Below are 13,796 nucleotides of genomic sequence, written 5' to 3' on the forward strand. Positions count from 1 at the left end.
AGTAATGGGGTGTCCTGCTGGAATACAAATTAATTGAAGGAGTAAAGGTAACCATCCACCACATAGCTGAGGAGTTATATAGTTGACAAGCTCATAAAAGAGGTTGAAAATGTTGCTCCGCTTTTGGACAGTGTCCTTTAGAGCTGACTTGGATTATGTACTACTTGGCTCTGGAACAGGACATTCTCCAAAAGTTTAGCAATGAATTTCTGTGCCTGTTGACCAGTCAACTGCATGATGAGTGGCTATTTTTAGTTATTTGAAGCCTGATAGTTTCTCACCAGCTTAATAGAGGACGGAAAATTAAGTCATATATATATACGAAAGCGCTGGCAGGTCGATAGAAACACAAACAAACACATACATACACACAAAATTCTAGCTTTTGCAACCAATGGTTGCTTCGTCAGGAAAGAGGGAAGGAGAGGGAAAGATGAAAGGATGTGGGTTTTAAGGGAGAGGGTAAGGAGTCATTCCAATCCCGGGAGCGGAAAGACTTGCCTTAGGGGGAAAAAGGGACAGGTATACACTCTCACACACACACATCCATCCGCACATACATAGACACAAGCCCTCTTCCCTGACGAAGCAACCATTGGTTGCGAAAGCTAGAATTTTGTGTGTATGTATGTGTTTGTTTGTGTTTCTATCGAACTGCCAGCGCTTTCGTATGGTAAGTCACATCATCCTTGTTTTTGAATATATTTTTCCCACGTGGAATGTTTCCCTATTTTTTTATATATATATCTTGTACTTTTGGGACCATGAAGCGAATTCCATGCATTATCTCTCTCTCTCTCTCTCTCTCTCTCTCTCTCTCTCTCTCTCTCAAATTCAAGTCTTCCCAGGCTTTTTGTAGATTCCTGTGTACTTACTTTGATTTGGGAAAAGCTTGAGTCTTCTGCTTTCTCTGTGACCTTGCCATTCTGCAGTGTTTCAAATTTAGGTAGCCCTAAGATGTTTTACAATTCTCTATTTCATTCAAATTTGTTGATTTTAATTATTATTTCTCCAGTTCATTTTATTTTCACAATTAAGTATTCTTGCTTCTACAATTCTGTATTTAATTTCTAGGCACACTTCTAGTCACCGAGTTAATGCTGCCATACTGTCATCGTTCCTTCTTGTAGACCAACCAAGCCTTCATTTAGGCCAACCAGCATCTTTTTTTTCCATTAGTTATAATATGGCTTTAGAAAAAATTAGATTTATGCTTATCTTTGGAAATGATCTACAATACATATCCATTATAGTTCAGTTCATTGAATCCACGTGTTGCCAACACATATTGTTAAGCATATATTTAAAACCTTTCGGGATGTAAAGTAGTGGTCCAAGAAACTCTTCTGTTCCTGATGTTTCTTACAGGTCTGCACTGGACAAAACATCAGGACAGAAGAGTTTCTTGGTCCACGACTTTACATCCAAAAGGGTTTACCAGCAGCTATGTCATCCGGTCGTGAAAGTCTTCATTCTATGATACATTTAAAAATTTGAACAAGACCTCACTGTAAAGACCCATTCTCTACAATGTGAAGCATTTAATAACAGTTTGTTGTATGAAATGCTTACTGAAGTGCCTCATAATACTTGTAGCACACTATCACTGAGTTCAGTGATGCAGTTCACCTATTCTGAACTACGATGATTTGATGAAAATCAAGTTAGTGTTTCTTCATGCACAATCAATTCCTTCTTCTCTTGCCTACACACAAAAAATAGTGAAAGAAATAAAAATTCCATCAGTGCCATTTATTTCCTTATCATTTCCAACCTCCCACCATTCTTTACATAATGTGCAGACTCAGACCTGATGCCACCACATTTTCTCTGTGGGGGACAGGGAATTGGAGGTCTCAATTTAGAAGCTAAATATCTTACTCCTACCTGGAAGCTTAAGCGTCATGCTTCACAGCATGGGACTATATAAATAAATAACTTTTTTTATCATTCCAAAATCAAACAATGGAAACTCCAGGTAGGAATATCAAGAAGACGGATTGCTACTTACCGTAAAGAAGACATGTTAAGTTGCAGACAAAATGGTTTGAATGGCTCTGAGCACTTTGGGACTTAACATCTGAGGTCATCAGTCCCCTAGAACTTAGAACTACTTAAACCTAACTAACCTATGGACATCACACACATCCATGTCCAAGGCAGGATTCGAACCTGCGACCGTAGCGGTCGCGCGGTTCCAGACTGAAGCATCTAGAACCGCTTGGCCACACCAGCTGGCAGTTGCAGACAGGCACAATTAAAAGACATTTAAATAAAGCTTTCGGCCACAGCCTTCATCAGTAATAGACACACCATTCGTACACACAAGCAAGCACACCTCATGCACACATGCCAACTCCAGCATCTCGGGCCAGAATGCAACTATCTTGTGGAATGCAAGCAGCAATATGGACGGGGTGGGACAGGAGAAGGGATAGTAGTGTACAGGCGGGTGGGTGGGGGGGAGGGGGGGGGGGGAAGAGAGAGAGAGAGAGAGAGAGAGAGAGAGAGAAACACTGTCTGCAGGAGTGAGCAGAGACTAGAATTCCAACAGGCGCAGAGTCAGAAGATTGTGGGGCAGGGAGGTGGGAAAAAAAGGAGAGAGTGGGGAAAATGGGTGGTTGCATTGGCAGAGAGTGGCAAATAAACAGGATGGGAGATGAGAATGGGGAGGAGATGATAGGACAGAGGGGTTGGAAACTGTTGGATGAAGGGTGTGGGGACAGTAGGTTACCATAGGTTGAGGCCGAGATAATGATAGGAGTGGAGAATGTGTTGTAAGGATAACTTTCATCTGCACAGTACAGAAAAACTGGCGTTGGCGGGGATGGGGGATCCACCAGATGGCTCCGGTAGTGAAGCAGCCATTGAAATCAAGCAACTTATGTTCAGCTGTATGTTGTGCCACACGGTGGTCTACTTTGCTCTTGGGCACAGCTTGCCAGTGGCTGTTCATCCTGGTGGACAGCTAGTTGGTATCCATAACAATTTAAAAGCTGTGCAGTGATCATAACAGAACTGGTAAATGACATGGTTGCTTTCACAGGTGGCCGCCTCTGATTGAATAAGATAAACCTATGACAGGACTGGAATAGGAAGTGCTGGGTGGGTCGATTGGGCCGGTTTTGCACCTTGGTCTTCAACAGGGATATGGTCCTTTAGGCAAAAGGTTCGGATTGGGAGTGGCATAGGGATGGACTAGGAGGAGGGGCAGGAAGTATCTCAAGTAGGATGTCCATCATTTGATGGCAAAACAATAGGTAATCAGAGCCCTGGCACAGGATGTGGCTCAGTTGTTCCAGTTCAGGATGTACTGGGTTACGAAGGGGACACTCCGTGGTGGCTGGTTCTTGGAGGTGGTGGGAGGATTGGGGATGTGAGGAGAAATGACGCTGGAGATCTGTTTGTGAACCAGGTCTGGAGGATAATGTCTGTCTGTGAAGACCTTGGTAAGAGCCTCCACAAACTGAGCAAGGTAGTTTTGTCACTGCAGATACGCCATCCCTGAGGGGCCCAGCTATATGAGAGGGATTTTTTGGTGTGAAAGGGATGACAGCTGTCAAAATGCAGGTACTGTTGGTGATTCGTGGGCTTAATGTGGACAGAGGTGCAGATTTTGACATCAGAGAAGAGGTGGTCAACATCTAGGAAGGTGGCACACTGGGTTGAAGAGGACCATGTGAAGTGGATGGGAGAGAAAGTGTTGAGCTTGGGAAGGTATGAAGATAGGGTGTTTTGGCCAAGTCCAGATCATGAAGATATTATCAATGAACTTGAACCATACTAGTGGTTTGGTGTTTTGGGAGGGTAGGATGGCACCATGCAGGTAGCCATGACTCTGGCGCAGATTTTTTTATATATCTTCCCTTCAAAAGCCAAGTAGTTGTGGGTTAGGATAAAATTAGTAAGGTGTTTTGAAGCATGAGGTAGTGGGTTTGGAGTCTGAAGGACATTGGGAAAGATTGTGTTCAATAGCAGTAAGGCCTTGGGCAAGAGACATGTTGGTGTGTAGTCAAGGTGGCATCAAGAGTGACGAGTGGAAATCCAGGACGTAAAAGGGTGGGGATTGAGGAGAGTTGGGGAAGGAAGTGGTTGGTGTGTCAAGCATGGGAAGCTAGATAACAGGCAATTGGTTGGAGGACCGAAATTCTTTCAATAGGACACAATAATAAGCCACAATGGGGTGTCAAGGATTGATGGGTTTGTGGATTTTGGGGAGCAAGAGGAACGTGGGTGTGCAGGGTGTCATAGGGTGAGGAGAGAAATGGATTCAAGGGAGATGTTCTGGGAAGGACCTACCAGAAGAGTTTATAGGTGGAGGAGTCAGAACTGGCAGAGGCCTCCTGCCAGGTAGTCACTGTGATTCATAAGAACAGTGGTGGAACCATTGTCTGCAGGTAAGACGATTAGGTCAGGATTGGTTTTGAGGTTGTGTATGGCTGTTCTTTCTTCTGCCGAAAGGTTGGGGTTCTGAAGAAGGGACCTGGGGAAGGGTGGTGAGCCTAAACTGGAGGTAGGAATTCCTGGAAGGTGACCAGCAGGTCATTAAGTGGGAGGGAGAGATCACAGTTGGATGGTGGTATGAACTGGAAGAGGGAGGGTTCAATGTTGGATTTAGGGTAGTTTTGGATGGAGGGATTGGCAGTAGAGAAGTGCTTCCATTGCAGGAATCAGGAGGAGGAGAGTAGGTCTTGGTTAAATTTGGGTGTAGGGCTATGGACAGGACTGAAACTTCTATGGAGATGAGGGTTTTGGTAGAAAGTTTAATAACAGTGTTATGTTGATGTTTTGGCTCTGGGTTTGGTGGATAGTTGGCAGGGAGTTTAGGGGGATGTGACAAGTAGATATGGTGCTCCGAGGTGGCAGTAGGGTACAAGCAGGTTGGATAACTTATGGAGGTGGTGTATGGAGTAGGGATCACTTAGAGTAATAGCATTTGTGGATGCAGCAAAGGTGGTTCTGGGATGCCTGTGCCACGATGTACTTTTGCAGTACCAGGTTTGTGAGGGCCATGGATTGGCAGAATCTGAAACAGTGTAGGTCATTGTGAAAGGAGGAGTGGGATCTAGAAAAAGGAATCTTTACAGTTAGGCCATTTGAGAGGATTCCATGATGTAGGCAGCATTTGAGAAACAGGATGCGGGACTAGGTTTTAGCCAGGGAAACAGGAATGACGCAGAAATGCACAAAAAAGGTGTTGACCATTGTGAGAGGAGCTGGATAGGTGAAAAGACGCATAAAAATGCATAAAAATATGTAAAGACACACAAAAACACGAACAGATACACTTTTAAACATTGAAACAATGTTCACGCGAGAGAAGAAAACAAGGGAACCTCGAGATTAAATGTACTGGGTATCTACTCCTTCTTAGCAGTCCCATTTCTTGAAAACTTTGACAAAGCTTTTTCAGATGAAATTCATTAAAAATTGTATCTTTCAAATGTTCATAAATTTATGAGTACAATTCATAATATAATTCATACATTCATTCATAGTATCTCGTTCTTGCTAACTGCAGTGTTGCTAGAGACACATTTTAGGAAGTTTTGACAGTTTACGTACGTCACACGAAACAAATTCTGTACTAAATTTGACACTTGTGATCTACATCTGTATTTTCCTAATCATTGTGGAGATATATTGTTTAAGAAAATTGTTTCCCTGAATTCCAGTGTTTGTTTATGTCATTAGAAAACTATGTACCTAGCAGAATAATTAAGAATGGTAGAGATCCCTCCTTGGTAAACAAGAAGTATCAAGAATTTCCTTGAGTACAGCACCTGCTGCATAATCTGTACAAACCAAAGCACAAATCTACTCACAGGCAGATTACTGAAACACATGAACGTAAGAGAAGGGCATTGTGTAAATACTACAGTAACTTATCACTGTGAAATGTTATCAAATGAACTACCTTAAAACCCCAAAATACTGTGATAGACTGTCAGTGGCAGTGTCCTGATGCTTGTGGATGGTATAGTTAGCAAAAGTAGCAAATCAAATCCAAAAAATTAAATTCCATCTTCAAATGTTCCTTCACAAAGGAAAATCTAGGAATGCGCATAATATCCATAGTGCTAGGATAGAGGAAATAACATTGATTTGATGTATAGACTTTAGAAAAGCATTGGATTCAGCACCACATTGCTGCTTCTAAAGAAAAAGCTAGCGATGGATTACATAACAAAGATTTCCTGTAGAGGAGAGGTTGCAAAATGTTATTTTGGTGTAATTTGCACTTTGTCCCAAGGCAGCGTAACAGGACAGTTTATGTTCTTGTTATACATTAGTGATTGAATGCACAGTAATTTGAGGCTTTTTCCATGATCCAGTTACTGAAAAAAAAAAAAAAAAAAAAAAAAAAAACTGGGAAAATATTAATATCCCCATACACCCCAATCAAATCAGTCTTTTTCAAAGCTGGAACTTCCTGTTAATGCAGAGAAAGGCAAAGGTTTGGACTTCACAAAAATGAAAGTGTGTAACCCTTAACTAATGTATTGCTAAGTGACAAAATCAAAGAATGGAAAGCCAAGGCTGGAGTAAACAGTATGAAAAGGATAGATCGCTATTCATCACATAGAGAAATGTCGGGTCACAGATTGAAACAATGAAAAGACCACCGCACTTTTAGCTTTCAGACAAAAAGATAAGATCCTCCTCCAGAAGCAAAAAAAAAAAACATGCACACGCCCTACTGTCTACAGTCCCACTGGCCAAACTACAGGCCGTGCCTGCGTCTGACATGAGCAGCAATCAGGGGTTGGTTGTTGGAGTAAGGAGGTGGCATAGGGCGAGAAGGGGAGAGATAGCAGGGTAATGGTGGGGGAGCACGCATGTGGTGAATGACAAGTAATCAGCCACAACATCCAATTACTTCGGAGTGCGGAGATATGAAGTGGAACAACCATGACCACAGAGGCTCAACTGTAGTCCTTTAGGGCAAAACTACAAATATTCTTCAGCATTACACATCCTACATGTGTGGATCCTGCTGATAAAATTAGGTACGTAACAGCTCCCACCGAAGCCTGAAAGCAATCATTCATTGCATATTCCATCTGTAAATGGAATAGGAGTAATTGTAATATAGAGTTAAAATAAAAGCACCCACTGTTATACACTTCAATGCTGCACATATAGATGTACACTCGCTGCCACACAACCATAAAGTGGCTTGCCGAGTAGAAATGTATGTGTCTATAACTGACCTTTATGTTATCAGTAAAAGTAGATGAACCAAAGTCAACTTAAAAGTTTCAAATATAGTGACAGAATGAAACTGGAATCATTCTCAAAATGGGATGTTTCTCTGGAAAGTACCCTGATATGTTGCACTGATTCTATTGACATGCTAAAAAAAATTTACTGGTGCTAAATAATTGCAGTTTAGGACCAAAAAAAGTTGCCTAATGGATGCCCTAAGAAAACTTGAGGAGTTGAGGAAAATCATATTTCCAGATTTTTGTGATTAACAACGCAAAAAAAAGCTTTTCCATTCTTACACATGGATCTGATATGTGCAATCAAAACTCGTCAATAAAAAGTTTTTATTTGAGTAGTAGTTATCCTGATTATTATTTAAGTTCTTTAAATATTTAGAATCTGTGGGGCACCACATACAAAAAAGTATTTAAGAAGTAAATTTGAATATAAAAATTCCATTGGCAGAATGATTGATTGTGGATGAGTATGCTGAACATAACCAAACCTTCACTTTCTTCATAGAGCTATATTTGATGTAAAGGAGAGACTTTTGCAGCAGACAATCACGTTGAGGGGTTCCAAAAAGGATTTCATTCAGCCTTACAAAGAAAGAGAAATGAAATATTTAAATCACTTAAGTCCAAGTACAAATCTGGACTGTGAGAGAGAAAATGAATCAAATGACTAATCACAGATGCATTGCTTGCATAATCAATGAGCTCATAAATCTGATGGGCAATTTTCACCCTTAGTGGCCAGTATATTTCCAAGATGATAATCTTTGAAAGGAAGGTGATGTTCTCTTCAAGGAACACTACTGAGGAAATTTAGAGAACTGGCATTTCAACCTGACTGCAGAACAAGAAGGTTATACGCATCTTTGAGTGCACGGTGAATTCTTACTTTGGAAAGAGATGGATCAAAGACTTTGCATTAGGTTTAGCATGAAAAATGGAATGAAGTGCAGCATCACATTCGAAATGTTGACTGGCTTTTAGTGAATCTACTGTAAGACAAAAGTTCATAAATAGTAAAAATGTTTCAAAGAGGGTCGAGAAGACACTGAAGACGATGACCGCCCTGGATTCCCTAACATGTCAAATACTGACGACAATGTGGTAGAAGTAAAAAGAAAATTGGTCTAGAAAATCACCGAACCACCATCAGAGTCATCGCTGGTGATGTCAGCATGTCTTTTAGTTCATGTCACACAATTTTTTCAGATATTCTGGGCATGAGACATGTAGCAACGAAGTTTGTGCCAAAACTGTTGAGTTTCTACCAAGAAAGACATCCCGTCGCCATTGCTTCCAAAGAAGGTTATAACAGGTGACGAAACATGCGTATACAGGTATGACATTAAAACCAAGGCCCAAACGTCCCAATGGTAATGGCCTCAACAGCCAAGACTGAAAAAAATTCGATAAGTTCAATTATATGTGAAGACTCTTCTCACTGTCATGAGTTCCCGCCTTATGGTCGCACGGCAAATAAGGAATACTACCTAGGAGTTTTATGCTGTTTGCATGAAGCAATCTAAACAAAATGACCAGAATTGTGGCGAAACCATTTGCGGAAACTGCATTGCGTTAATACTCATGCTCACACCTCAATGTTTATTTGTGATTTTTACGCAAAAAACAAACCTGTTATGTATTTACACCATAGCTCCCTACCATTCTTTCTATTCCCGAGGCTGAAGAGAACCATTAAAGGGACATCATTTTGCCATCATTGATGAGATAAAAACATAATCTCTGAAGGAGCTGACCACCATAACAAAAAGTGAGTTCCAGAAGTGCTTCCAAGATTGGAAAAAATGCCGGCACAAGTGTATTATATCTGAGGGGGGAGTACTTAGGAGGAGACAAAGCTAATGTTGATAAATAATTAAAAATCCTTGCTTTAAGAAAAAAAAAATTACCATTACTTTTTGATCACATCTCGTATAAACAGTCATTTTTCTGTCGCACTTTTTGCGAGTGGAACTGGAGAGGAAATGACTAGTAGTGGTACAAGATACCCTCCGCCAAACTCTACATGGTGTCTTGCGGAACATGTATGTAGACGTCGATGTAATTCATGTATCAATTTGCCAAGGATAGCTTGCTTGTGCCAATAGTATTCCTGAATTGTCTGGGCTATTCCCACATTGTGAAGGCTGTCTCATTTTTTCCATTCTTCTTGAGAGAAATATACATATTTTAATTCAATTGCAGCTACCCAGTTTCTTCTATAACCCTTCCCCTGCCCATAAATAATTTAACAACACCTCAACTGAAACACCTGTTTCTGTCTACAAGAACCAAAACTGAAGGTCAAGGAGGCGGGCAGTTTTGTAGGTAAGATCTGATTTACCTTTGAAATTGCTGGAAGGAGTGTCTGAGCTGCGGTTCCATTTTTGATCAGTCGTACTTCACCATTTCTTTAAAGTAATCTCATTATGAATGATGACATCTCAGCAAGATAATTGTCTCCAACGCTTCACAGGCTTGAATCTTTTTAAGCATTTACACAATCTTGTAGGCACTACATTGAGAGAAAACTTTGATAAACTCACTTTTGCTATCAGCCGTCTCTTCTCAATAGCCCCTAATACCAGGTTTTCTGATAAATATTTTCCACTACATCCACATTATAGGATAATGACACCTGATGTTCAAGTTCTGTGGTTTGCACCATCTGGCCAACATAATACTGTTTGCACTCCCATGGTATTTTGTAAATGAAGGTGTTTTCCCCCTCTCTTCAGGAGCCAGCTAATATTCCCTGTCACTGAACCACAGAATGACAAAAATAAGCTTTTTAGTCTTCTGCTCAGTGGTTTTCTGCTTGCAGATACATTGTGAGAATGTTTTTGATATTTGTTGGTTGTTGTAGCAATCGGGGCAAGACAGTTTTCATTCAATGAACCAAGGTCTTCAGAACAGCCCACTTTTGAGTCTGGTTGTGGTGGTGGTGGTGGTGGTGGTGGTGGTGGTGGTTGTTGTTGTTTAAAGTGTACCGATACTTGTCTGCACAAGTGTATTGTCTGTTTACACTGTGGCTGAGACATCCCTTGGATTTTCAGCAAGCGAGGTCATAGATGCTATGGAGATGTTTCAAGAACTTTTTTTTCCCTTGTGGCCAGACAACAATTGTGTTGTCAACATAGCAGTAAACCAACTCTGCTTTGTGTGAGCCATGTACAAGGTGATAACCTCAAAATTCTCCATGACCAGTTAAGCTGTGGCTGGAGCCAATGAGATCCCTATCACAACACTGATCTGATTGATACACTCTCCCCCGTGAAACCCACACACATCAGGATGTTCTTCAACAAATCAACCACCGTATTATCAAAGAACTTCGAGCTCATTTACAAAATACCATGCGAGTGCAGGAAGTATTATTCTGAGGAGACACTGCACAATAGAACAATACTAGACTTAAGGTGACAGGTGTTCCAAGATTACACCCTGCAGAGAAACTGGCACTAGCTGAATTTGCTTTGGAAAATAGACATAAAATTGACGCATATATTCATCACGTTGCAGTTTCTGCAGTAATGTAGAAAAGAAAGATATAGAGATCAAAATATTAAGAAAGATATAGAGATCAAAATATTTAATAACATCTGAAATAATGCTGGTGCGAACACTGTGAAACCTTGCAAGTGTGATGTTAAAGCAGACATGAGAGGAAAACATTACTTGGAAATGACTGACTTTGGACACAGCCAGTTCCACAATTATATAAGGCCAACATAAAGAACCACATGGCAATCTGTTACCAACTGACAATGGCTGAGGGGAACTCTGCCGCAAGCTTGATGTGGCTGGAAAGCTGAAAAGATTTTGTTCAAACAACTGATAAATCTAGTTGTGGAAGTCAGTATAAACAGTATTAAAATTTTAAAAATACGTAACAAGTTAACTTTTTTGTGTGCATACTTCTGGTTTTCATCAACTCCCTCTCATTTCAAGTACTATCAGAAGATACAGCAAAAGAAAATGTTTTTGACTTTTAGTTTCCTGTAGATAGTGCAGAAACAAAACTTAGACATGAAAACAGTGTATGATCATCTTTATGACCACTACTGTCACACTTGCGTACAGCTTGTTCCATTATGCATTTAACATTACCTGTCCAGTTGCATTTTGATCTTACACAAAAATAACTTCACACCTGAACTGTGGTTGCCATGCTTTCAACAGCGATTATTATCTATGGATCCACTGCTGCCTCTCTTCCCTTCATCTCCGCAATTAGCCTCACAAACAGCTCAGTCTTAGTATTATGTTTTTATGTCATCATCCTTTTTCCTTTAAAACTATACACGCTGTAAGCTACTCTGTTCCATAACACATCCAAAATCTGTTCCGAAGCAATAGCATGTGGCTAAGAACATCTTTATGTAAGTAGTCCAGTGATTTTCCATTACACGTCAAATTCAATATAATGCAGTCTTACCCAGTAGTAGCTTCTGAAACTTTTTAAAATGTTTGTCCATATGTAATAAAGTGAGCACATTTTCTAAAATCATCTGGTGCCTTACATCACCCCCCCCCCCCCCCCATAGTTTCTTTACACTTTTCAGGGGGATTGCTATTATCTGTGACCATAAAAATAAAACTCCTGAACAGAGTAATAGGATGTGCTGCTGAAATGAGTATTTTCGCATCTCTCATGACTGTCCGTGCAAACCAAAATCTGCTTTCTTCACATTATCAGCATATTCTCATTAGAACATTGTGAAAATATTGTTACAGTAGCTGGAACCTTATGAGACAAAAGATGTGATATGTATTTTGAACTGGTGTACCCCATACAAAGGGCAAATCAAGTAAAACAGTTTTCTAGTAAAATAAAGAGCTTTATTTTACACTTATGACTATGAAAAAGGCAGGAACAATTTTAATAAAAGTAAAGTTAAAAACATGTCATGCTGGCAACCAACACTGCAATTTTTTACAATGTGTTAGCTGAATTATTTCTGAAAAAATTATCATACCAGGAAACAAGACTGTTGTCTTATTATACCAGCTCAAATGTACAAAGCTATCTAAATTAGTGACGTTCTTGTGCACACAAAACAAAAATAAAACTTTATAGGCAAAGGCCTCTTGTGCAACAATATTTCTTTAAAAAAATTTCTGCTCTGCTCTGACTGGACTAGTGTGATTTAATTTACATCTCAATCCTTAATTAGTCACATTACAAGTGTTCTTATTTCAAAGGAAGTCCATAAATATTTTCCTGCAAATGAACACACACGTCTCAGCCCTGTTCTCACAACTAGCACATTTAACTAAGTAGTACAAGAGACTCTTCTATCCCAAATTTATCTACATCAGTCTTATCCAGATACAAGCAATACCTAACTATTATGACATCCACTGAGAACTTCATGCTTAAAATATACAAAGTATAATACAAATATTTATTTACACTATGCAAGATATTACATGAACTCACTGGCAGCAGCACAAAAAGCTCACATACCAGAATAGATATGGTGTTACTTTGTCTTAACAGTTAACATAAAGCATTCAACTCTATGCAAAATAAGTGAGTTGTAAGGGCTGCAGGATACACTATTTTATAAGCAACAACAAAACGTAAATGTAATCCCATATTTGTGACAGCAGCAACATAATCACTACTAAAACATTTTTGAATTGTCAGAAGTACATACATAGCATGAAGTTGAAATGTACAATAGTAACTGCTTTCACATCAGTGAAATAAAGTAAATTCCCAATATTGTACATGAATTTATTTGTTCCTATGGTTGGTTCTCTCTCTCTCTCTCTCTCTCTCTCTCTCTCTCTCTCTCTCTCTGTGTGTGTGTGTGTGTGTGTGTGTGTGTGTGTGTGTGTGTGTGTGTGTGCGCCCGTCCCTTGTTTTCAAGTATAATTTGTCAAGTTGATCTTAGTATTGCAAATAAATAATTCATTTACTATTTACCAAGTATAAACCCAGAATACTAGTTCGCTCAATACTTTTTCGACTTAACAACAGTTATGAACCTCTCTAAAATCTTGTGGACAAGTCTCAGAGAGAGGGGGGGGGGGGGGGGGGGGGAAACTGGGAGCACAAGAAGATAGTTATGGTACACATCTGGGGGCATTTCACTTCAGGAGCAATCTCTTTAAACGAGTTTCTACAGAGGAAAAAATTAAACACAGTGTTCTCCACAGTCAGTTTTCCATTGTCCCAGCTGCTATCTTAGAAATATTTGACCCTATATAAAGGCAAGTAAAAGGTAAAAATTAGTTTAAGTCAGGAAAATAAGTATAATCATCAACAATAGTTTCTCCTGTTTGGACTTTTTTGATACCCAACTATTGTGAAACTTTTATAATTATGCCAAGAAACAGACACCATAATCGTTCATTTGTTTCAATCTAAGCAATTTGGAACTTTTACTGTATGCCCATATACAAAACATTGTGTCTGCAGTTCCCATTTTATAAGGGGGTGCTACATAATAAGGCATTTTAAGTGGATATACATCATCATTTCTATAGGTACTGAGTGCTCGGGACATCTTTCATAAAGGAGTACTAAAATAACCACAAAAGCTCAAAGTAACCAATTCAGAC

Source organism: Schistocerca americana, chromosome 5 (assembly GCF_021461395.2).
Source record: "Schistocerca americana isolate TAMUIC-IGC-003095 chromosome 5, iqSchAmer2.1, whole genome shotgun sequence".
Taxonomy (NCBI): domain Eukaryota; kingdom Metazoa; phylum Arthropoda; class Insecta; order Orthoptera; family Acrididae; genus Schistocerca; species Schistocerca americana.